General features: G+C 37.7%; 1 protein-coding gene across 2 annotated transcripts in view; it reads left to right on the forward strand.

The window, feature by feature from the left end:
• MPP7 (membrane palmitoylated protein 7) overlaps positions 1 to 22,403 on the forward strand; it is a 151,962-nt gene that overhangs the window by 4,803 nt on the left and 124,756 nt on the right. For both annotated transcript variants that reach the window (XM_030504945.1, XM_030504954.1), the window contains one exon: positions 140 to 213. The gene's annotated coding sequence lies outside the window, so the exon portion shown is untranslated. Of the gene's footprint in view, positions 1 to 139; positions 214 to 22,403 lie in introns of those variants that run through there.

The raw sequence follows: 22,403 nt of genomic DNA on the forward strand, positions 1-22,403 counted from the left end.
GCTTCATAGCAAAACAGTGGTTGGGAAGTTAACTACTTAAACTGTGCTCCCAACATTTAGAATATTAACATGAAAGTACATAATATTTCTGCCACTGACTAGCACTGATGTCATTATTAGCCTTTCTTTCTTCTTGCAGGCTCCATAAATTCTCAGCTCTACAGTCTGGAAAATGCATCATAAGTCCCTCTTGAAGTAAAGGTGGTCATCCAGGTAGGGTTACCTTATGATTACTCTTTTGCCCACCGTTTTCTGATAATGGACTAGGCTGTTGCTTGTTTTCAACAGTCCCGAACAATGTGTGGATTAGTGTGAAAGACCAAGAGTAATTTTATATCACACTTAGTATTAATAAATGAAGCTGTGAAACACCGTTGTATCAATATATGGTCTAAATATTCTTAATTGTATGTTGCTTTATTGTCTTGTAAAGGCAATCTCTGGTTTCTTGAGTCAGGAATGACTAAATTTTCTTTGCTATTTCATTATATATGATGGTATAAGTTTTGTAAAAGAAAGTATTGCTAATACAGCCAGCAGTTAATGATGATTGACTGCAAAACACATTGCACTATAAATTGTATAACAAGTTGAAGTTAAAAGTAAAGTAGAATAAAACTGGTTCAGAACTACTAATTATGTCTCAGAACTTGGAAACGTACACATACATTTATATAAAGAGCATAGGAAATCTTTGTTATGTTCATAATGTATTGTGTGGTGGACTGAGCTTGGCTTTAGCAAATGAAGTTGTTTCAAAAGGAACAATGTAGTTTCAGATATGAAACGCAGAGCTGCTGCTTCACAGACAATATGCTATGAATGCTATCTTAAGAAATGGACTTGACATTGCTGACTATAAATAGAGTGGAATATAATGATTTCACACATTACATGTCAAATCAGAAGCTTCAACTGGCAGATGGAGAGGGATTTTTGTGTTTTAAGAAAACACCTTGCAAGTTCAGCTCATAGGAAGCCTTGCTTTTTTTTTTTTTTCTTTTAACCATGGTCCAGAAGAGTTGCAAAAAGAGAATTCATCAAAGGAGACAGTTTTAAATTTCTTGTCAGAGGTTTGACAGATACAGTAATGAACGTTTTCAATGGCTTAACAGATTCTGGGATAGAGGTTTTCAATGAATGGCTGTTCCTGAGCAGTTAATTATCTCATTGTAATCTGGGTCATTGGGAAGCTGTGAACACAGTTAATTTTTGTGTTAGGATTGCATTGTAGAAGGGGGAAAGTTGAAGCAGCATCATCTTGAGACTAACAGTACTGGGGAAGTGACCAAAACCAACTTATGAAGGAGCAGCATGCTCTCTTGTTAGGGTGAATAGAGCCTAAAGTCTAATGAGGATATGAAATCTCTACTCTGTAAGTCATATCTAAAAATCCTTGCTCCTCCCCTAATGCTCTTCCTCCCACCAGCCCCAGGCACAGTTACTGCTGCTCCCATCAGGACAAACAGCAGCCCTTTGTTAGCTGCCTTGCCCGGGGCACACCCTGTCCTAGCTTCCCTGCTGCTCCCTTTGCCATCTGTAGACCCTAGAGACCCTGAAAGCTGCCTAATCTCCGGGGTTATTTGATTCAGTAAGTCTGTGTTACCTCTAGTACCTATATAGGTAACCTGTAACTTCGGTCCCGCCAACTTAAGTTCTAGCATTTAATTTTGTATGGGGAAAGGAACATCCAGTCTGTACCACAGAGCTGTTGTAGGTTTCTTATTCAGAGATTGATTACTTCTCCAAAGATCCAAATCTGTTTCTTCAACAGTATGAAAATTAGACGTGCTAGAAATTTTGTCTTGGTATTAGGAAAACACTACAAGTACTGTGGGCCAGCAAGTCGTAAACTGCCCTGATCGAGCTGCAGTGTGCCACTCCCTGCTTCGAAAGCTTGTAGTGTGTTTGAAATATGATACAGTGACTTGGACCACCTTCCAGCTGCCACAACCAATCTGAGCAAGGGTATCAAAATGGCAAACAAACCTCAGGGGATAAAACTGTGAATGGCATGCTTTGAGGTAAATTCTGAGTGGTGCCTTTGGTCCCTCATCTGACTGCTGTGAGAGTCATGTGCCTGGGTCCTGAGACCTGGAACAGGTCAGGTGAGACACCCTGGGTGCTTCTCAGGGAAGACTATCCAGCTTCAAGAAATCTTGGTAGTTAAAGCAGAGAGTAAAAATCATGTGCAGCAGCTGAGTACTGAGGCAAGATAGAAGTTATCCAGCAAACATACTTTTGGAAGGAGTGTAGAAAAGACGGATGTTGTCCTGTGTTTAGAACCATGGCTACAGCTAGCAAATGTGGATGGTTGAATACTGTCATACTTTCCCTCTGTTAATTTCTGCTGGAAGATAATTACTAGTGGATGGTGGGCACGCTAGCACCCAGACTGAAGGAGAAATTGTGACTGAAAACAGCAGGTTTCAGGACTGCAAGAGTGGTGAAAAATATCTTCCTGGGCAGTTAGATCTGGAAAGTTCTGCTGCAAGTGCCGCAAAGGGAAAGATTTGTAAGGCAGTGACTGGAGGAAATGGGAGTCAAAGGAACAGTTTGACAGTTGGAAAAAAGTTGAGAACTTTATTGTGCCAGCTGTAAACGGCTTTTGTTTCCTAGAAGCTATGAAAACTGTTTTCTAACACTGTGTACTGTATGCAATATTAATTATTTTAACTCCTGATTTCATGATAAATATGCACTTATTACTTAATAAAGATAATTAATATTCCTTCTCGTTAGGGCTTTATACTGAACTTGTTCACAGTGATAAATGAAGACTGTTAAATACCTTAATTTCAAAAGGAAAAAAGGCTAGGGTGGGACAGAAGGGTATTAGGAACCTATATAGAAATATGGCTAAAAGGAAGAATCTGTAGCTGCCATGGCTGTGGAGGAAGAGTTTAAATATTTTATGTACAGAAGCATGTTATAGCAGAGGTGTAACACATTCTCCCCCTCCCCTCTAGATATCTGATTTAAAATACAATGTACAGACATTAATTTGACAAATATTTGAATTTTGGAAAGAAACAGACCCACACAATCCATGCAGCACAGGAGTCTTAGATGGTATCTTTTAGGAAAGGTTTGCAAACTCAACCTTTTCTCACAGTAGAACCTGGCTGATCTGTTAATTGTGTTTAATAATTCACAAAATGCCAAGGAAACTTCAGAAACCTTGCAAAATGCTATCTTTTATATTTGGAGAAGAGATGGGGGAGTGGGATGTGTGTGACCCAAATCATTACTGGTTGGTTATTATCACCTTAACTGAGAAAAGTAGATGCTGGTTATGTTCTCTCTGTAATAGGAAAATGAGTACTCTCAACCCATCAACCCAGTAACTCTTTACCAGTGGTTCACTTCTGGCTCAGCAAACCAGACTGTATTAGATTTTTTTTTTTTTTTTTAAATTGTTCAGAATTAAGACATCCTGCAGGAAAATAGGTTTTAGTTAAATACTCTTTTTACTGCTCTATGAATAGAGGCAGACAGTAGCTGTAACAGAGTACTTAATTCAGTAACTTTGTTGTGTAGGTGGACAAGGTAATCGATGATGACAGTTGAGTAAATGGCACTTCATTAGTGTCGAATTTACATTTTACTCCTCAGACTTTCAGCTTTATCACACTATTTAATGAGTTCTGGATAGTGGTTTTGGCTTCATGTGGGTGATAGCAATTAAATTTGAAAGAAAATGGGAGGCATTCTGGCTGCTTTATCCAAGGACTGAACTCACCTTTTTACATGCTGCTAGCTTACATGAGGGAATTTTATGTCCCAGCTATTAAATCACTTATTCTGTCTTCTCCAATGCTTTCATCTAGTTTGGATATAGCATTAATAATTAAAATGAATGTATCAGTTCAATAGACACACGCATTACTTATCAAAACACTGCAGTTTACTAAAGGAAACCTGCTGTCATCCCAGGTAAAAGTCTCTGGAATGACATGTAGTGCCAGCAGGCGCATTGTACATTTTCACAAGATGGTCAGTTGAGCTGGTGGTGGTACTTCAGGAGGTAAAAACACCTTCTTGATTATATGAATGGAGTATCTCCAGATTCCTGAAAAGAAAACATTAATATGGTCTGAGACCAACAGGCTATAGGGTAGGAAAGTATTCATTTAAGTAATTCGACCTTCTGTGGCTGTTCACTATGTTTGTATTAACAGTTTCCAGTATGTCAGAGCAGCTACATGTGTTAATTGAGATGTCTTTTGTTTGCCCACGTGAAGATCTAAATAATAAGTTATCCTTGGTTGTCCAAAAGCAAATCTCATCTTGTATTTGCGGTACTTATGGCTAAATATTTGTTTAGCTGCTAGTTAGCAGCTCATAAGGTCCCTCATCATTAGGGTAAAAATAAGGAGTGTGTCCTTCATCCAGCGCATGCAGAGGACGTGGTCAGAGCAGCTGCACTTTGTCTGCAGGATTCCGGCACTCTTCTGTGGCTCCTGGCTCCCAGCCTACAAGACCAGTGTCCTTACTACCGAGGCCAGATGTCTTCATCCCTTTCCTTGCAGTGGGCTACTGCTTTTTCACTAGCTGGTCAATTTCAGATGTTGATTTTCCTTTTATTTAGGTGTGCATTTGAGACGACAGTAAGCAAAGGGCTAAACTTTCCTTTTGTGCCCTCCAGTTACTGCTGGCCTTACAACCTGTGTGTTAGCCATCATACATGAATTAAAAACATACCATTACCCTTTTCCTCTTTCAGACAGGGCTTGGTTTTCATTCTGCCTTGCTGCTGTTGCTGCCTTACGTCTTCTCCTGGGTAATGGAAACTGTGTTCTCTTCCTCTGTATCTCTTTTGCTGCCTCCAGAATAAACAGATTTCTCTGTAGGTCTTGGAACACTTTTTAGAGACCCTACATATAATATATTGTTCTGTATTAGTAATTGTAGGGCCTTTTCGTTTCCAAAACTCGTTCTTGAGTACTCAAGAATGTTATCTCCTCACTTGAATGCTTGACTACAGAGATGAGTTTTGATACGGGCATATGTGACAGGAACACATAGCTTGCTTCCCCAGTGGAGAACTAAGAATATGCCACAGCCTGACGGAAAGCCTCGTGTCTGGTCATCTTTTACCAGATGTTGTGATATTTTTTACTATGTTGTGTTTTCTTTGCTGGATGTAGACTGCAATATGAAAGCTAATCCAAAACCCAGTGTTTACATTGTTGCAAAGCCACTTCCAGATTTAGCAACTAGAAGTTACACACACATGGTAAGCTACAAATTTCTTCTTCTTTGTAATTATATTTTCTTTTTTTTTTCCTAGAGGTTGTTTTTATGCATAAACTCATGTGCACATTTAATATACATAAAAATTATTTCATAGTGGGTGTACTAAACTGCAAGACAGCTCTTGCTGAGAGGAGATTGAATGTGTTTGTGGGTGCGTCTAAGCTGTTACCAAGAGAAACATTTGACCTTGAATTGTAGATAATTGTTGCAGCAAACCTCTCTCAGTAATGAGCTTCCGCCTCCTTTGACAGTGAAACCTTTCTTAGGCTAAGGGAAAAAAAAACCAAAAAGAATGATGAGGTGAGGAAAGGGAAATGTCAGGTACTTACCATTCTTTTAGTAGAGTTGGCACCTTTCAGGAAAATTTCTTCCTGAACTTCTGTTGGAAGGGAATAGAGTATTAGTTCTGTACCCCTGGAAAAAGTAAAGCTAAAGGAAAAGCTCGTCTAATATTCTGGATCCTATAGGAATCTTGTAACTAAAAGAGGGATGGTACAAACTGTAAAAAAAAAAAAGTCTCTTTTCTAAGGAGTCAAGGGATGAACAATTCTGGTCTCCAAGTAAGAAACTGGTTCTAGCTTTAGCGCATGTATTAATGTCACAGTACCACTGTCTAGGTCAGTAAGTTGCATCGTCATGGGGCATAGTGTTTGTTCCGCTTTTCCTTTTCTTTATTAGACAATACTGAAGAGAGAACAGTATGGTCAGGCTGGCTTGGACTCTTGTCATAGTTCCTGACTAGATGCTGAGACCTTGCCTCCATGTAGCTCAACCAGGCTGTGTTCTGGCAGTCAAGATGAGGCCGGTTTCTTTCTCTGTTGCTGGTATCTCATCATAGGGTTGCTAATTTGACATTTTGTTGTGGGAGTCTTTGACTTATGACTTGCCTTGTGATTGTACCAGCTGCCAGAATGTCCTATGTATTTCTAAAACATGGAACTAAATGAAAATGAAGAAAGAAAGAAAAAAAAAATTCTAGTAAAACCTGCAAGTTTGTGTGACTTTATCAGCCTAACACTTGGCATAAACAACTACACTTGAGATCCAGATTGTGTACAGCAATCACCCCCATTATATTTCCAAGACAGTATTTTAAGAAGTATTGTTTCAAAATAATATACTAAAAAAACCCCTGCGCTACTTGAGACACAGGATTCCTTTGCTGTCATTGCAGTGGCATAGCAAAATCGTTCAGGCTGCCTGGAGACCATCCAGGGGTGAGCGTAGGAGAGTAATCGGAATATCTGATAGGGAATTCTGTACATTGTCTGTGGGTGCAGCGTGGAAGAAGCAGAAAACAGAAAGCAAGTGTATTTTGAGATAGGTGCAATTCTTAATGTCTGCATGTTTTCTGAGTACCCTAAGTCAGTTTTGTATAGGCAGCTTTTCCTTTTGTTTGCTTTGCAGTGCTTACAGTGTTTCTGAAGAATTCAATTTGCCTTTTTTAATGCTTGTGTTAAAGTAAAGACCTTTTGTGATACGCTTTCTAACTTTATTCCAGTTTAAGTTTGTGCAAAAGTTAATTAAGCTTCAAGCAATTTGTGTGTTTACAGTTTTGTAATATTTGGAGGAATGAAAACCAGTTCAAGTAGATGTCATCCTACAGTTTAGTTACTTTTGTGACAGACTGCTGGATGTCACAATTTAAAAGTCAATGCATATATTGTTGTGGTTTTGTAATTTGATATTTAATACTATAGCAAAATAATTGAAACAGTCTGTAAACAGTAAAGATAACCAAAATTTATCTCATTGGTATCTAATACATCCCTTTCTGTATGTGGCGGCGAGAAAAGCAGCTAAATGTGAGATGAGTAATCCCGCTTCCTGGTACTAGAGAGATCGACTCGTGGATTACGAGGAGGCTGTTACATAGGCCAAAGAGCAGAAATCCGTTTGTCACCTCCAGATGAAAAATGATCAAAGGCTGGAGGTGGAGTTGAAACAAGGATTTGAAAGTGGTCATTTGAGCTTTGCATCTGTTGCTAAGGACCAACTTGCTGAGATTAGTAGGGTAGGTCAAGTAAAATCTGTCCTCCTGCGCTCAGCAGGGCTAGTGGGAAGTATCTTCTTTCAGCATACTTTTTTTAAACTTGTCTGAATTATGCAGTCATATGTCTGGAATATGCTATAAATCAGATCTGCAGGCTCTCATAGGGAATAAAAGTGCGTGCTATTTTGATGACAAGCTTAAAAAAACATTGGTATTCTAGTATAAGCAGATGAACTAAAATGGTAGGAAAATGTGGTGTGATATAAACTAACTGAAAATGGATTGTAATACTCTCTTGCAGCTACCATGCTCTGTGCTTTGCTGAGAGAATAAAGCTAGGAAAACACAGGTTGAGATTAATTTACGTGAATTTTACTGCTCAGACGCAAGTTTTATTCTTGTTCTGCAAACTTTTCTATGTGTTTAACCACAATGGTTTTGCAAGGGATAGGAAGAGGGGAAATTAACTGAAAAAAGGAAATGCCTTTGAATTCTAAATTTAAAGTGAAATTGTATGCTAATTGAGGAAAATTTATATACAGTAGGTCTGCTGACAAGAATGTAAGAGCTCTTATACTTTCTTCAGATATGACCAAGTGAGGATGTGTTGGAAAAGAGAATAACAAATAGCTGCAAAGCAGCCTTTGTTTTGGTGTAGCAGTCTAGCTGTTGACAAAGATTGGTATCAACTTTTGTCTTTGACAGGCTGTGTCTGGACTATTTGTTTGATAGCAACCAAAGAACCTGTTCTCAAAATGTGTTTTAAGTACATATTTGAATAATTGTGTTCTGGCTATTACAACTTTACCAGGTATTGTATAGGTTAAAAATAAAAAGATTCCTATGGTTTGCTGTTTCATGCTGCCAGGTAATTTCCTTGAGTGGCCTGAGCTTGTGTGTTATGAGAAGTAGCAAATGGTTGTGTTTGGCTTGCCTTTGATGTACAGTTCCTGATGAGTGCTCATACTTTCCCCTCTTTTACAATTCACTTAGTTGTGGCATTTCCATATGAGCCTTTAGAAGGGAACAGTAGGATGCATGGTGTGATCAAGGACTTTGCAAATAAGCAGGGGGAGTCTATCAGCCAAAAATATTTTTGCCATTTGTCTTCAATTTCAGATACATTGCAATAATAAAACGAAGATATAAAGATCCCCCCCTAGCCAGGCCTGTACCTGTTAGTGTAAAACAGTCTCCTAGCCTGAAAGACTTGTAGGGGCAGGTAATAGTCTTTATTAGACCAGCTTGCGTATTTTGGTACATATCTTTAGATGTCAAGCAAGTCGAAAGGCTGGTGTGCCTGAAAGACTGTCTGCTCTTTCAAACTGTAAAGCTTAGTCTAATAGAACATGTTATTTCTGTGGACTGATTGTGTCTAACCAATTGTCTTATACCATCATGGTTGCTGCAGTTTTTCTGGTTAATGATGGTACATGGGCCAAAGTGGCAATTTGAACCTTTCAGTAGCAAAGCAGTTGACAGCCAGTTTTGAATCATCCTGCGAGAGCAGGACGTAGTAATGACTGTAGCAAATAAAAAGCCTGTTGGGCATGTTAGATGTAATACTGTTTCAGGTAAGATGATCTGTTACATGCGTGCAGAATGCTAGGGGTGCAGATGATAGTATGCCTAGTTGCATGGAGACCAAATAAGATGAGCTCTTTCAGATTTAGGAGCGAGTACAGCATCAGAGGTGTGCTTTCTCCAGCTCTTTGCAGAGGGACAACATTTTTAGCATGATATTATGAGAAGTGAGGTTATGGGTCTAGGATGTTTTGTGAAAAGGTATTCCGTGAAGTTTATTCTTGGCAAAGTTTGTCCTGCTGTGATATTAATTTCTGGCTTTGCTTTCTGTGGTATAATTGTTCTTGAGTATTGCTTGACAGATGGTTGTATCTTAGAGTTGTATCAGAATGATATTATTTGCTTGACAGTTATTGTTCTCTTAGGAACGCAGGACAGGAAAGGACCTCCCTATTCATCAAGTTTATTTTCATGCTCTTGCAGGCTTTATGTCATACAGTCATAGATAGATGGAGTGCTGTCTTGAAAGCAGCTGGGCCTTTTCCCCTCACTACTTTAATAAGAAGCCTGTTCCAAAGCTATATCACCCTAAATATAAGGAAGCTCCTTGTAATGTTCAACCTAAATTTATTCACCATCAGTTGGTAATAATCAGTTCTTGTGTCAAGACTGTCTTTTTATTATGAATAGGTTTTTTTTATTATTATTTTATAGTTATCTCGGTGCGTTTATACACAGTCCTTGCTTTCCTGCTCAGCTTTACCTTTGCTAGGCTAAGACCAAGTCCCTGCAGTCTGTCTTCAGTTCTTTGGTTGAAAGGTAGAGCAAACTGAAGGTTTGGATACTCGGAGACATCAGGTTTCACACAGCAGGTTTTTCCAGTTCCCTGAGAAGGGTGTGTCTTATTCTTTGTACTATTGCTGATAAAAGAAGTGAATAGTAGCTTCCTTGTTATTGCAGTACACCAACACAAACATAAAGATAGAAAATTTTGTGTTTTAAACTCTGAGCATTGTGCTTGAGTAGCGAGTTTGTTCAAAGAGCAGGGACTTGCAGTATACCCTCTAAATTAGGAATGCAGGCAATCCTATGAAAGTGGTGTTGAAAGGCAGGCAGATGTTTGATTGCATCAAATGTGTGTGTTCCACTTTGTGGGGTTTTTTTTTTTTTGTTAGGGTTTTTTTTTTCCCCTTAGGCTGTTAAGTGTTCACATCAGTATTCTGTGGCTGATCTGTGCACAGACAAATTCTTGGTGCATTTTTAACGAGATACTGCAAAAATCCATGATCAAAGATAAGTCAAATGTATTACAAAGGAATAAAAAACTGAAGTTATGTTTAAATATTTTTCTGACTAATATTGATAGATACTCGCTACTTTTAAGGCTCTTGATAGATCAAAGTATTCTTCAAAGGTGGATATTACCAGATTATTAATGAAATGTAAAAGGTGGGTACGTTTTGCAGAATTTAACTACCAAAAAAAAAAAAAAAGTTTGAAAAAGCTTCAGTGGGAAGACCAGACCTACTTTCTTCGCTTTTAAAATCCTAAAGGCACTTCTGTTGGGGAAAAATAAAACAAACACTTGACACTGTTTAAAATGCAGTGAAAGGGTTTATATCCCAGGTTTAAAAAAGAACCTAAGCCTTCTAATGTTCAACACCGCAGCTCATGAAGATTAAGCTTCTGGCTAAGAACATATAGAGGCAGACACTGAAGGACTATATGCAGGTGAGATTCTGATCTCCTGGCTGGAATTTGAAATCCATAATGTGGAGCGCAGGTGCAGTGAAACTGGTCCGTAGGAAATCAGGGTATACCTTGGACATTTACCTATCCCTTATATCAATCAGAAAATGAATTCTACACCACTTTCTGCATTTTTCTCATAAGAAGATGCTTTTTATACCTATCTTGCACATAGTAGACTAGCAGTTCATTAGCTTATTAGTCCTTGATTCTATGTCCTTCTCAACCTGAGGGATCTCAAGCCCACATTTTCCTCTTCTTACAAGAGTGTCATAACCCAGCCATTCCTGTTTAGGTAAGTGACCTAACCACCAGACTGCAGATTCAGACTTCTTGCCTACTGTCTTACATCTATTAACAAAAGGAAAACAAAAGGGAATTTATAGCTGATTTAAAAAAAATAAAAGATAATTTCTGTATGTGCAGGCTATGCTGGGAGACCCAACTTTGAATATACTTGCAAATCTCTTTTGTTCCTAAGTGGTGGCATAACACTTGTGCAAAAAATTCCTTCTCCATATGAAGAAGGCAAGATTACAGAAAATGGGAGATCTTAGAAGGGGTCAGCCTAGTTGGTAAACTTACTGGCTGTTAAACTTCCAAAGTACTGGGAAAAAAAATAAACTTGCTGTGCATGTTTCCATGTTGCTCGCTTCCTGTGTGATAACCCTTAAAAGTTGGGCTTCTTCCTGGGCCAAGTTATAAAACAATGAAATTTAGCCAACTTTGGCTCTTAGTGAGTTAGTTACCTTGAAAGTGAAAAAAATTGTGAAAAACTTTGCTGAATGAAACAATGAAAATAATCATATTAACCATTGCTTTTAGCTACCGGCTGCTAAATCTGCTGGGTTTCTCAGTGTGGGACCATGGTCGCCTTCACACCTCCATGACTTCTTTAGATACACAGTTCTGGGTGCTATAATGTAGCAATAATGAAAAATATGTTGAATGCTGGTATGATTGCACCCTTTCGGGTTGGCTGTAAAGCCCAAGGAAAATATGTGTGCATGGAGGACCATTGTGGGATTTGGTTTTGTGCCCTGTCTTGTCTGGAATATGAGGTAAGTGCAGACCATACATCTGATCTGCAAGACATCTTACCTTAAAGTGGTTTAGTTTTCATGGTTGGCACAGTTCAGCGCAAGGAGCACATGTGCAGTGTCTTAGATAGCTCAGCACGTTAGCTTCTGCCAAATTTCACTCATGTTTCCAAACGTAATATTATGCTTATGTCCTATCCTCTCTTTGGCACTGAATTCAAACAGCACCTGTTAATGTTAAGAATAAATGAAGTTACTGTAATGTTGAGGATAAAGAGGTTTTGGTGAAAGAAAATTGGATATGAGATTTAGATTTCCTGCCTAATTAAATATTTCAAGTGAAGGTATTCTACTTCAGTTTTATTTAGAAGTCAGAAAGCAATATTATAATGTTAGCACATGCCTTTTAGTAAAATCTTCTTTCATGAGCTGGTATTTACTGACATTCAGTTCAAATGCTGCTAAGTCATAACCTGAAACACACTGGAACATCACTTTTTTTGCTGAAAGATAAGTGTTTTTTCCGGAAGCTTGTAATTCCTCTGCATGTTGGCTGATTCTCATTTGCGTTTAAATCAGTTTTAACAGAGTTGTGCAGCTTATTGGTATTCCTCTAGAGTTTGCCAGCTGAAGAATAGCAGCCGTAACTATGAACATTAGGCTAAGGCTTATGTTACATAGCCAACAATCATTTGTTCTGGTGTGCTGCAGTAGAAGGGTAAAACAAAGATTTCTTGCTGCTTCAATCAGTGAACATTACTGAGTTCGCGGAGTTGAGTACTGCTTTTGGACAGCATTGAAACTACTAAAAGCAGTGAACATCTGTTCTGTGAATGCTACTGCTATGGGCAATGTAGGGTAATGTTATAGATGTATAATTGGTTTTCTAACACCATAGCTGTCTTTTCAGAATATTGTTTCAAAATAATGTGTTTTCTTTAAGACTGAAAAATAGCTTGGGGGATGGGAATCTGCTCTGGTGTCTTTAACGGAATTTCTCTGAAGAGTGGTAGATAAAGGACCATCTAAGCGCTGTTCTATTTCTAATGGGAAGAAGAAAGTCTGGGGCGAAGGAGATGATAGTACCCTTATTAGAATGTAGGCAAGGAGATTGCTAGGGAAAGGAATCTTCTGTGTTGCTGCTCAAAATGTATGGTGTGCAGCTCCTTGGATGGGAAAGGAGGAGCAGGAGCAGCTGGTTGTCAAGAACTACGAGATCCAAAGGGATCATAAAGAAGTTGGGTGGTGTCTGCCTTGGACTGGGAAATGTGATTAACATGGCAGGTTCTCCAATAGATTGATTGTGGAGGATGTTGCCTGGGGAGAACTGAGATGATGGGGGAGAGCTGATTGTGTTACTTCAGAGATGAAGGTACTGAACTGTCATATTAATAACCATAATGAAAAGCTCTTGAAAGTATCAGAATCAGAGCAGGAGAACTAGTGATTTTAGTTGATAGAACATTGTTTTAGAAGTTCGTGTGAATGTGCATTGCTTTCATTGGAATCAATGGAGTAGAAGAAATCTGTCTCTCCCAAATTTATGTGATGATAGAAGTACCCTTCTTGTCTTCATTTTAAACCAGGCTTACTTCAGTTTGATTTATTTGTGCATAGTTCAAATGTCAGTCCTAACTTAGAAGCTGCAGAGGCATCCTGCCTAATAAATCATTGCTTGAAAGTAACAGCACTAGGATTTTCTTGAAAATTGAAATGGATCATTCTAGACAGATTGTATTTAAGATTATTTTAATGGAAGGGCTTCCTCTTCCCAATTTTTTTCAGTTGCTCACTTACTAGAGGCAATAGCAGAAGAAAGTATAGTGTTGGTTACAGAAAAAAATTAGAAGGTAATGAGTTCTAGTTTGATCTGAGGGAAATAAAACCCCTTGGTTTTTACTAACCTTGTTGTTGAGTTCAGTAAGAAGCTAAAAAAGATGATGATTATTATTTTGTGCACAAAAGTAAGTTTAATTTAGAAAGGCTGTGAATTATTTGTGCCTTGTTTTCCTAGGTCAACACTAACTTTCACCTTTCTATGTGTTTTGGATGCAGATTGTGAAATAATTTGTTCAAGACTGGTTTTTCTACATTGCTATCTTGCTTCAGATTAATTCTTCTGACATACAGTCACTAGCTAAAACTGTGATTATATCAGTTACAAAAACCTAAAGTAAATTTGTCATTGCTTGCAATGTCTGAATATATATTGTCAACTTTAAAAAAAAAAAGTGTCATTGATAAATTGCACTGGAAAGTGTTTTATCAGTATTATTGCTTTGCTACTATTAGTTTTCAAGTAAATTATTGGAAACTCTTAACTTGTAATTTTAAAAAGCACATCACTTTCTTTCTTGACTAATACAATTCATACCGTAATTTCATCAACATTTCTAAAATTCCTCTTACATTCTTTCCTGATTTTCTGTGAATGATGCCATTGTCCTGGTTCTCAATTAAGCTCATAAACAGGAAAATATTTTCCAAATTCAGCATCATATCAAGTCTTAGTCATATTTAAGTCTTAGTCATTTCAAATCCTGTAATAATAGCTGTAAGATATATTCTTTCTTACGGATTTAAACATTGAAAAGATTTCAGATCACATAATCTCTTTTGTCAATTACTGCGGCATTCGCCTCCTTGTAATACATAGCATCTAGTCATGCTTCTCTTTGCAACACAATTCTGCTGCAAAGATTTTGCAAGGCTGTTGCTCGTACCATGTCATTCTTCTGTTTCTTTTCTTCTGCAGTATTCCTCTTTCTTACTGAGTTATATACAAGGTACCAGGCTTCCCTTCAAAGTCCTTTCATTGTCTACTCCTATCCTGCCAGTCATTAACTCACCAGCAATATGCTGATGTGTAGGGGTCCACCTACAGTCAACCCTTAATGACTGCCTTAAATCTTCATATGAATGTATTGAAGCTTTCCCTCATGCTGCCCTGAGGGGTATGTTCCTGAGATGTAAGGAAAACAAATGCATTTCTTTTGGTAGTCCTTCTTAATTTTTCTTTCCCCCTTTCTACATGTAAAAAGACCTTGATAAAGGCAAGGCAGCTACTCTTCCTAAACCAGAAGGCAAGCTTGATTCCAGTTTAACGGTGGCCTTGTGTTCTGCAGTGGAGTGCTGAGGGAAGACCTCTACATCTTTCCAAAGCATCTGTGTTGTATGGTGGTCCCAAAATCATGTCATATAGCTGGATGGTTGCTTTCTAAGCACCCAGAGCACACAGGTATTTGGATTACAAATAATGTTGCACTGTTACTTTTAGGGTACATACCTTAATTTTAAAGTTCCAGTTAAAACTCTTCTAGCTTTTCAAAGGTGGGCACATTGTAGTTTGTTAGCCTGGAACTCGATCTTAATCACAAGTAGAATTCTGAAGGAGCTGACTTGAAACTCTTGACCAAATGTTTACAATGTGTCCAACCCAAGTTTTTCGTACTTGGAGGATCTGAAGTGACAGGCGGCAGTGTTAGTTACAGATGCTAAGGGTTTAAAAATCTGAATATTTCTTATGTAGAATGTAATTTTACTTTAGCAATACAACTCCCAAGAAACAAGAAACAAGAAAAAAAATTGGGAATTTTCTAATTTGTATTTTAACAGTCATATAAACAATAAGCTGGTTTTTTGTTTTTAAGTGTGCATAAACTTCTACCGATTTATAGAGGAACTGGTCATAAATTTAACACAGGTAAGTGTGTAGGACAGGTGAAGGAAGATGCATCTGAGAAAGGCAGATTAGTTGCGTTTCTGTGCCTCTGCAAATACATTTGCAAAGATGAGGCGTTCCAGTTCAAACCAAAATAAAAATGGATACAAGTGCATGTGCAGACTTCTTTTGCATCATGATGTCTGTATATTAATAGAATTCAGAGAAAAGAAGGCAAACTTAATTTGCTAATTCCAGTGAATAGTTGTATTCAGCTTCCTATTGAGTAATCACAGAAGGCATTTTTCATTTTAATGAGCATTCTGAATTCTTTCTCTCTTGTTTTTCTCTGTTTTCCATTAGATAGTGTCTGTCTTAAATGTGTTTCTTAGCACTTTTATCAATATTGTATTTATTTCTAGATCAATTAAGAAATGATTCTAGTGTGTAATTTGTAATGACTAGCTTAAGGAGGTGTTGAATATGAAGGACTTTATTATGTGATGGAGAGTTGTGATTTAATGTGTGAACTTATTAACATCTTCTTTCCTAAAAGGAAAATAAAATCTTCTCTGGCAGAAACATCTTACAGAAAGTATCAAATGGTAGCTTTAGGGTTTTAAATTAGTTAGATATTGCGTGTGTCAAAACTTACTTTGTTTCAAAATAACAATTTCCTTGTTATGCCATGAATAAAAAGTACTCTGGGAAGATAGCTTTTTGTAATAAATGATCTTGGTTGTTGCATTCTAGAATGTTCACAAGCTGCAGGTGGGGATTTCACATTTTCTTTGCCATGTTCAACAGACCTGCCAGGGAAAACAGACTTATACATCTATGCTGAAACATAATATCAAAATATTATTATATGTTTATTTCATAGCTGATGACTGATTGTGACAACCTGTATTATGTTATTCACATCATGTTTTTTCTGACTGTGATTACTTTCATATGCAGTTTGGAGTTACTGTTCTTGGCACTGTTATGCCATCTCTCATCCTGCTGCAAAAGATTTTGTTTCACTTTTATCTGGGATAAGCATAGAAAAATGTTGTGTATATGCATATGTATTAGGCTTTGCTAACACTGCTTTCTTTTAGCATATATTACTATGAAAGCAGCTTTTTTAATTGCACTATGAAGAAAAAGGCCCAGTTTTAAGGTTTGGGTGGCAAGAAATAGCTTGGCTTAAAAATGTTAGACCAGGAAGACAACTCTGCAGTAGGGTGGTGAAGCTGTGCATTCATTCTTTTTCCCTAATCAAGAAAGACAAAAGGCACGTAGCATTTTGTAATCAGAAGCAGAGCGTGTGTCCCTGTTCCATCCCCCAGAGCAAGTCATGTGATGTGATGATGGGTGTTGGATTTTGTGACCCAGTTATTGTGTATGGGCCCTGACTCTTACATACTTGCTGAAATGCTGAGAAGTTCCTGAGCTTCTGTAGAGACACAAAGGAAATAGAAAAACCCACAGCCTGTTTCTAAAATCCTGGGCAAAATTATTTCTTGCCAAAATTTTGTGAATGCTTGAACATTTGCTGCTTTTCTGGGACTGGTGTAATTCTAAATCTCCTAGGATATTTAGCCACTGTAATGAAAAGAGGGAACTTGAGAAATACGAAATGGCTTTCCCATTAAAAGAGGAAAAAGAAGTAAAGAAACTAATTTTTGTTTGGAAAAAGAGGTGCTTGAAGAAAGACATGAAAGATAATTATGAATAGTGGGAGGAAATTAATAATTTATTCACTATTTCTGAGAATTTGGGGTACCAAACACAGTGCAAAAAAATGCTTTAAGCTTGGCATAAGTTACAGAACTTATAAGATATTGTGAAGAGTCAAAACAAAAAAAATGGGCTCAACCAGGATCTTTACAAATCTGTTGGTATCGCTGGTGATAGTCCAGAGTCAGTCTGAGTCAAATGGGTGCTGTGCTGCTGGTCGCTGGGGGAAGAAATAATTTTTACTTGTGTTATCTTCAGTGTATATTAGATATTCTGTTCTGGCTCTTCTAAAGGTAGGATTCTCTACTATATGGGGCTTGACTCTGGCTAACTATTGAAGGGTTTGGAGTTTTTCTTGGGTGTTGTTTCTGTCTCTTATAGAAGTTGGCTGGAGAGCGGCAAGGTGGTGTCAGGCTTTTGCTAGGGATGGAAGAATGTGGGTTAATAGGCTTGGGTAATCAAACAGTTTTAGATTATCAGTGGCTTGCTTTCATGTTAAGGACATAAAGCTAACTTTCAGGCTGTGTATGTGTTATTTACAGGTAGATCAGGAAGCAGCAAAACTGAGACAGATTAGTGGTGGCATGGCAGATGCATTCTGGATTAATGGAAGCCTAAAATAAGTGACTAAAAATAGTTCTAAATATCTATAATTTTATATTTAACTAGAAGTCAGGTACTTCCCAGGTGTTTTACTTCTCTTAACCTCCTTTTTCATACAGTATCACATGGGAGTATTATAAGAATGATCAAGATAAAGCATTTCACAGTTGACATGGAATGGACGAGTCTGTTATCCCGTGGTTCCAATTTATCCTAGTAGGACCAAAGAGGTGGCTGTAGAACGTGCAAGCTGGTGACAAGGTTTTGCTGAGCCTTCCTGCTATACACACCCTGTGCTGGGAACTGGGACAGTGCTCAGGAAAGACTGGTAATCGTTGTTTCACTAGTTGCAGTTCAGCCTTGATGGTGGCTAATGGTTGCTGCCTAAACAGACAGTGCGAGTGTCTTACACTCACTAAAATAATACTTTGTTCTAAGAAATTTTCATTCCTACAGGCCAATTATACCACCACTGATTGTGATAAATGAACGTGTCCCGAATGACAACTGAGTCTCTTTATACAACCAAATATAACTACATAGGGGAAAACATTTAGGAATTGTAGAGAAGCCTGATGGGATGATGGACCTTTTCAAGATCTCAGCAGAATCTTTTGTGGTGCTTCTATCAACTGTTAAAGCAAAGCTTGTTATGTCTTTACCTGAATTAGGTGAAATATAGAAGATTGGGACAGCTGCTTCTAGGGTACTAAGGAAAATTATAGCCCCCAAAATACTGGAATATGCCTGTGTGGTAAAGACTTATTGAGCCAAGGAGTATTTTAATGCCTGTAATAGCAATGAGAAGGGAGAGGAGAGACTCCTGTTGAATAATTAATATTTGGATCTGTTATATAAGGATGATTGTTCAGCATGTAAAATGAGTATTTGTTTTTGAGGGTACTTCAGATTGTCCTACAATAAAGCCTTCATGTTGTTACTGAGTAGCTTGTCCTCAGTATGATATAGGAAGCTTTTTTTGCAGCTGGATACTGAACTTCCTGATCCTGCACAAAGGTTGCCTTAGTGGGGGGACACTTGATTCATACCAAATCAATGACTGGTACTGGATTCAGTTCTGCTTCGATTCTACTGTACCTTCAAAATGAAATAAAAATGCAATGGAGCATATGAATGTGGTTGAAGTTAGCAGCAAAAAGGCATTCAGTGATTCTGTTCATGTCAGACGTATTCTGATAACTGGAAAATACTATATTTAATTTTTTTCTGGGGCAAAGTAGCAAGATATTTGTCCCTATTTACCATGACTTTAGAGAATTATTTTAAACAGTGCTTTAGGGAAAATGTAATAAACAATACAATTATTTTGGGTATTGTCTGTCAGTGCCTTTGGGATTTGTAGACTTCTCTGTCCCATGTTTATATAAGTAGTCTGATCTCTACTTATGAAACTGGAAGTAATGCCTTTTTTTTTTTTTTTTTCTTTCACTGTTAAGCTTGAAAATATTTTCAGAAGGTGGACAATTTCACTCAGGTTGACAAACTTTTTACTTAACATCAGGAATTTACTGGGAATCAAAATGTTTTCATATGCATCTTTAAAGCCAGGAGAGAGCAAGTATCCTTTCCTTCCTTTTTAGAGAATTTGAGTTTCTGCTGTCTGGTATTAAAATATGGAAATTCTAGGTTGAGTGGAAACTTGGAGCTGCTCATAACTTTGTCTCTCCATTACACTCTGATAATTAAAAAAATTAAAGTATTTCTTGTTTAGATCATGTGAACTTGCTGAACACAATAAGCCGTTTTGGTCCTTAGAAGGTGCATGGTAGGGTATTCCAAAAGTGTTTATAACCAGAGTACTGCTTAGTCTTACTACATTGAAGTTTCTGTTGTGAATTTCCATCCTGTGATGGGAATGGGGACTGCAGTAGGATTCCTGGGGGAGGCTCTGCTTCTGTGTTCATTACACGGTTCCATCTGGTGAATTAAAAAGCTTTTGAAATAATAGCATAGAGCTCTGAAATACATGCAGTTTCTCAACGTTTTCCTGTGTAGTATTTCCTTCGGTGTGTAAATCCAGTGTTGCTCCCTCAGGTCATCATTAACTTGTTTGTGTACTTGGATTAACTAACTTGGCATCCTCCCAGTGCCTTACTGCAGATTAATAAGACAGCAAGTTTCACCTTGTTTTTCTCAGTCCTTTCATAACTTTACATGTGACTTTCTTTTTGCTGATTGCCCATGACTGATTTTTTCTGATTTGGTCTTTTAAAAAAGATATACAATTTCTTGAAAGTGGGGAGAACATTATGTACTGACAAGTAAGACAGCACCTTTATGGCACATAAACAAACCTGCATCTAGATCTTCCTCTCCCTCTGGTGTTAGGCTGATTTGTGAATTCTCTGCTGGAAAGACAGGAGAAAAAAAAAAAAAATCTGCATTTTCTCATTCAGTTTGTAAAGATTCTCCTTTCTAGTGCAAGGAGAGCTGTGGAGACTGAGGGATTTACACGAAACAAGTTTTGGAATGTCTGTGTATTGTTTAGCAGGAGGCCACAGAAATTCTGCCTTCTTATGTTTCAGATTAACTGTATTTCACTCTTTCTGCTAAGCTAGTTTTGCATCCATGGCCTGCCAAATATCAGTGGGCTTAGAAGGTCTTTGAGGATATATAGCTGAGCTGGTAGTGCTGGTTTTCCTGCGATCCAAGTGGAGTGCCCTCTTGCTGCTGGTCTACGTAGGTGGTGGCAAATACCTGCTGCCAGTTACTGTAAGCTCCAGTGGCAAAGATTTGTGCAATGTTTCAGAAAGCTCTGGTTTATTCAGCTAATGAACCATGTAGGTGTTGATGATAATTTGTCAGGATAATGTATATAGGTTTTGCATGAAGACTGTGGGAAATTGTTTCTTCACAACCAAATTTGAAGGAATATCACTAAAATTGTTGTCAGGTGTGCTAAAATTCAGCAGTTTTAAGATCTGCACTTATAGCTTAATTGAGTTCTTTTAGTATAAATGTTTTGATGGTCCTACATGACGCAATATGCTCTTCGAACAGATGCCTCCATCTGAGTTATTGTTGAAGTTGTACGACTTACAGCTGTTCTAAAGCTTGTGGGAAAAGGAAGGTCAGGTGTTAAGGCAGCAGATAACTGGAATGGAGAATTACACCGCGTTCTGCTTCTGCAGCTGAGTTGTAAGTTTAGTCACATTTTAATTAGTGTTTCTAGGTAATGTAAAACTTTTCAAGAGATGCTGCTAAAGACTTGAATCTTTGGAAGCTGGCTTGCAAAAGTCCTCTCATTCCAGCAGAGCTTCAAGTTAGCCATAACTGTGCTGCTGCATGTATAGGTCTTTATAAAAATGCCCTTAAATACCAGAGCATCTCAAAAGGGCAGTACAGATTAATCAGTACCCATGACCTAAGCCCATCTGTGCCTTCTCTTTGAATTTGAGGATTAAGTACAGTGTTCTCTTGCATGAATGTTTTGAAAATGTGCGGAAACTGTAAAACAACAGTATAGTGCAAAGCATTTATTTAACTCAAATTGTTTCTGACAAAAATTTATGCAAGAATCTGGAAATTTATTTTCAAGTAAATCCTAATTTTATTTGCCCTGGAATGTCTTGGCTTTTTCTGAAGACATTCATTCCTGTTAGTTAACACCACTAACAGGACTATACGACGTACTTCTGTACATTTTTATTTAAGCAGTTCAATAACTGCTTGAATAAGTTATTGAATTTATATTCAAGTTCAAGGCACATAAAAGGTAATACTTTAGTAAGCTGGGATTGAAGCTACAAGCTGAGAAATTGAGTCTCACTTATTCCTACTTGTTTCCACACTAGAAAACGGTGTAAAAAGAGTTTTCTTTTTTCCTCTGTCTGCTACCTTACTTTCCCAGCTAGCGGCGATGTCATTGTAGCAGAGACTTTGATGACCAGAAGAGGAGCTGATGACCTTGGAGAAGCACAGGCTTCAAGAATGCCTTGAGTCACAACATATTTTAAACTGAGTTGTTTCAAAAGAAAATGTGTTTTTGGGGTTTTGGTTGTTTTTTTTTTTTTTTTAAACTTATGCTTGACACTTAAATGAAGAGAAACTTCCTTTTGAAAATGTGAATCTCTGAAGTTTTGGGCAAAAGCTTAACTGGTAAAAATCCTACATAAACCTTTTACCTGACCAGTACTGATCAAACTTGTTAGTCCATTTGCCTAGCAGCAAAGAACACTGGGTTTGTGTTGTCATTGTATTCTTTGTATTCGGTTCATTTTTCCATTGGGCTGTTGGATACAATAATTTAGAGTGTGCTGAGAAACATTTCCAGAGTGCTTATGTGCTTTTGTACTTCCATTTCCTTGCCACTCCCTTGCTGATGATGGCTATATTACTTTCAGTTGAAAGGTGGTATTTTGTTTTGTTTCAAAATGGTGGGCTACATAATGATGAAATATCTTCTGGTATCCACTTAATAACTTCTAGGGAATTAACTTCTAGGCCCTAATGTTTGTTTAAACTAGTTTAGAATGTTATGAGTAATAATTACAATATTTGTGAAAATTAAGTTACAAGTCAAAACCCTCTTAGTATGCTTTAATCATACTGCCATACCTGAAATGAGCTATGACAGTGAAATTTTGGCAAATAATATGACATGAAAAATAGAGTTATACTCTAATATTTTCCACAAATCTGCAGCCTACTGATGAGTGAGAGGAGAGTAGTTTGAAACTGTATGAAATTTAGACTACATAATTATATTGCTATACTGTAAAAGCTGACAGTGATGTGAAATTTGGCAGCAAATATAACTGCTGCTTTTGCCCTGCTTTTTATCCTTATGGCTTTTCTTGCTCTCCTCCTTCACCACCCTCATTGAAGG

Source organism: Strigops habroptila, chromosome 1 (genome assembly GCF_004027225.2).
Source record: "Strigops habroptila isolate Jane chromosome 1, bStrHab1.2.pri, whole genome shotgun sequence".
Lineage (NCBI taxonomy): Eukaryota > Metazoa > Chordata > Aves > Psittaciformes > Psittacidae > Strigops > Strigops habroptila.